The 3,808-nt window shown below is 47.0% G+C and overlaps 1 non-coding gene across 1 annotated transcript; it reads right to left on the reverse strand.

Moving 5' to 3' along the window:
- Positions 1–2,863: 2,863 nt before the first annotated feature.
- On the reverse strand, positions 2,864–3,052 carry LOC121006382. The gene has a single exon (XR_005780234.1). It is a non-coding gene; the product is annotated as a U2 spliceosomal RNA (small nuclear RNA).
- Between the last annotated feature and the right edge of the window lie 756 nt (positions 3,053–3,808).

Here is a 3,808-nt window from a genome sequence, read left to right on the forward strand (position 1 = left end):
TGAGGATCTCATCTCGGTACCTAATGGCAGTCAGGCTACCTCTGGTGAGCACATGGAGGGCTGTGCGGCCCTCCAAAGAAATGCCGCCCCACACCATTACTGACCCAATGCCAAACCGGTCATGCTGGAGGATGTTGCAGGCAGCAGAACGTTCTCCACGCCGTCTCCAGACTCTGTCACGTCTGTCACATGTGCTCAGTGTGAACCTGCTTTCATCTGTGAAGAGCACAGGGCGCGAGTGGCGAATCTGCCAATCTTGGTGTTCTCTGGCAAATGACAAACGTCCTGCACGGTGTTGGACTGTTAGCACAACCCCCACCTATGGACGTCGGGCACTCATATCACCCTCATGGAGTCTGTTTCTGACCGTTTGAGCAGACACATGCACATTTGTGGCCTGCTGGAGGTCATTTTGCAGGGCTCTGGCAGTGCTCCTCCTGTTCCTCCTTGCACGAAGGCAGAGGTAGCGGTCCTGCTGCTGGGTTGTTGCCCTCCTATGGCCTCCTCCACGTCTCCTGATGTTATCCTGGATAAGCTGCACTACCTGAGCCACTTGTGTGGGTTGTAGACTCCGTCTCATGCTACCACTAGAGTGAAAGCACCGCCAGCATTCAAAAGTGACCAAAACATCAGCCAGGAAGCATAGGAACTGAGAAGTGGTCTGTGGTCACCACCTGCAGAACCACTCCTTTATTGGGGGTGTCTTGCTAATTGCCTATAATTTCCACCTGTTGTCTATCCCATTTGCACAACAGCATGTGAAATTGATTGTCACTCAGTGTTGCTTCCTAAGTGGACAGTTTGATTTCACAGGAGTGTGATTGACTTGGAGTTACATTGTGTTGTTTAAGTGTTCCCTTTATTTTTTTGAGCAGTGTATATCTGTCTTGTACACTTCGAATACAATTAAAATCCCCTAAAAGAATAATATGGTCTCGACCAGGCATAAAAAGCTTAAGAGTTTCTAAGAACAAAATACGTTCACGTTTAAAAGCCGGGCCATACACACTAAAAACGTTAAAACTTAAAAAAACACATCTACCTGGTACCACAACTTTAAACTCCAAAACATTAATATTATTATTCTTCACTAAAATCCCAACACCTTCATTCTTATTCTCCGTGCAAGGCGACCAAAAGGATTTGCCACACTCCCACTCTGACTCATGGGGGGCAGACCTTATTGCACATTCTTGTATACACAAAATATCAGTTTTAACATCTTTTAAATAATCCAAAACTGCAGCTCTTCTGTTACTAGATCCAATACTTCTTACATTCAAAGTAGCTATCACCAAACTCATTATGAAGATGTTAAAAATTTTACAAGCCATAACTATTTTAATGAAGATTGGCTATATACTTTTCTTTCAACCACAGGCGATCCTGCTGCTGCTGATACATAGGAAGTGCTGGGCTACTTTTTAGCCTCCAAGTAATCCAGTTCAAAAGATCCACAAGAGGGAGACACAGGCAAACTTTACTCATTTAATAAAGCACTGGAAAAGGTAAAGGAAAATGGTTACATCCAGCCAACTTGCTACAAAACGGTAAATTCCCAGGGACAGCTCAGCATCCCAGGTGTGCACAACAGGCCCAAATCAAACGTGGAGGAGGGGAGGTCCAAACAATTCATTCAGGTGATAAGCCAATTAACCAATCATCAGTCTTAATTGGATCCAGGGTGTGACGACACTGGCTGACTGGGTTGCTTGGTGCTGGAAACAACCGACAGCTGATGCAATTAGGAGATTGACAGACTAGATGCAGGTATTCTATGCAAAAAGCAACACTGCACTGACTGGGCAGAGAGAGGAGAAGCTGAAGTGAAGACTCCTGAGGCAGGACAGGACACACACAACTTTCCACTTGCTTGCTGGAAAGATGCTTGCAATTGTAACAGGGTTTTGGGGGCACCCCCTAGTGTCTTTGGGGTCCCTAAACCTAGTTAACTCACTATGCCTGACAGGCGGATCCTGAGCCTCTGCTATCTGGGAGTTGGGGTACATGTCTGCGGCAGTGCCTCCACCCAGTGGAACATCCGGGGTAGGGATGTGAGGCTCCACTGGGAACATACTTGGTGCAAATGAGACTGACACAGCCTAACTGGAATTAACTTTATATAGTGCGTAACAAAATGAACCAACATACATAGGAAAATACAATAGCGTAACACAAATAACAGGGTAATGTGGATTCTTCCTTACCCACCCACTAGCACACCTGCGTCCCACCCCCCTATCTTCGCCCTAATGGCCGTTGGTGCACATAGGAGAGTTGGGGCCCTTATAAGCTCTTGCTCCGCAGGGTCACTGAAGCAGCCTGAGCTGTGTAATGTCCGTCACTGGACCTCAGAGTCTTTATTGTAGTGAGGAGACAGGTGCCCTGTGGTGATACAGGGAGAGGTTTGACTTACCCTCACAACACTATTTACCAGGCCAGTCCGCAGCAATCTCCTTTCACTGGATTCACCAGACGTCTGGACTCAGTGCTTGTCTTTTCAGCACAGAGATAGAACCTGGCTGAGAGAACTTACTTCACCCAAGATCACACCTGCTGAGAGAGGGACCGCTGGCAGTCTCTCAATGCCAGACCCATGTCCTCTCTCTGGCTGAGCAAATCGTAGCTTCCAGAAATTTTTCCAGGACCTTCCTCTTTAGAGCTGTGCAGCCAGCGTCGTTTTAGGACCTGCGATGATGTCACTAACCATGTGACTCATTTCAGCCAGTCATGTGGTCAATGCTCAATGTCTTATTAACAGCATACTGAGTCCATCTACTGGGCATTTCAGATAACACAGCCGGTGTAACTTCACAGGGTTACACAATCAATCAATTTCATTCTGTTTTTCATACTGGATTAGAAGGGGTGCACCGGTCCTGGAGGTACTGCAATACCAGGTCAATGCGTGGAGTGGACAGAGCAAGCTCTTTTTCCATCTCCCTGTTCGAAAAATCCATTTAATATATGGTCCCCAGATAGGGGACGTATCAGATATTAAACTGATAAGAACAGATTTTTAGATTGAAACATCTTTATTACAATCAGTCATCATACATACATACTTTAGTACTGTGACGCAGCACAGGCCATGACTTTAGCACTTAATAAATTACTTACAATCGTCTTTGCGAGCATGGCATTGTTATGTAAAGCACAGGCTAACCTACACTATACATCGCAATGAATGCTACACTAGCATACCTATTCAATCACAAAACCTTCCAACAAAGCATTTAGACAGTGATGAGGGGAAGGGGAGGTGGGAAGGAGGGGGTAGGGGTGGGGGATCACATGCCCTTAGCTTTATTGAGAAGACAAATACAAACAGGGGGAGAGGGGGAAGGAGAGGGGTTTATTCCTCTTCTTCTTCGTCGACGTCCAAGATGTTGTAGTCCTGCAGCATACTATGGATAAGTCTGCGGCAGTCCTGGACGGACTTGTTCTCCCTCCTGAGTATGAGCCAGTTCCTAGCAAACCAAATAGCGTCCTTAAAACAGTTCATAAGGCGCCAGGCCTCCTGGATGGCTCCAACAGTATGAGTCCCAGGAAATAGTCCATACAGCACCGAAGTCATTGCAGGCTGTTCCTGGGCACAGAGTCTTTGAGTTCATGTTCCAGGGCGTCCAACAGGCCCTGCGCAAAGCGGCACTCCCAAAACAGGTGGTACAATGTTTCCTCCACGAAGGGGCACCTGGGGCAGTACCGGGTTTTGCACAGGTCGCGGGCGTGCATGAATGACCGAATTGGCAGTACTCCCTGTATGGCCACCCATGACAAGTCCTTATGCCCGTTGTTTAACCTGTCT

This window comes from Bufo bufo, chromosome 6, assembly GCF_905171765.1.
Source record: "Bufo bufo chromosome 6, aBufBuf1.1, whole genome shotgun sequence".
Taxonomy (NCBI): Eukaryota; Metazoa; Chordata; class Amphibia; order Anura; family Bufonidae; genus Bufo; species Bufo bufo.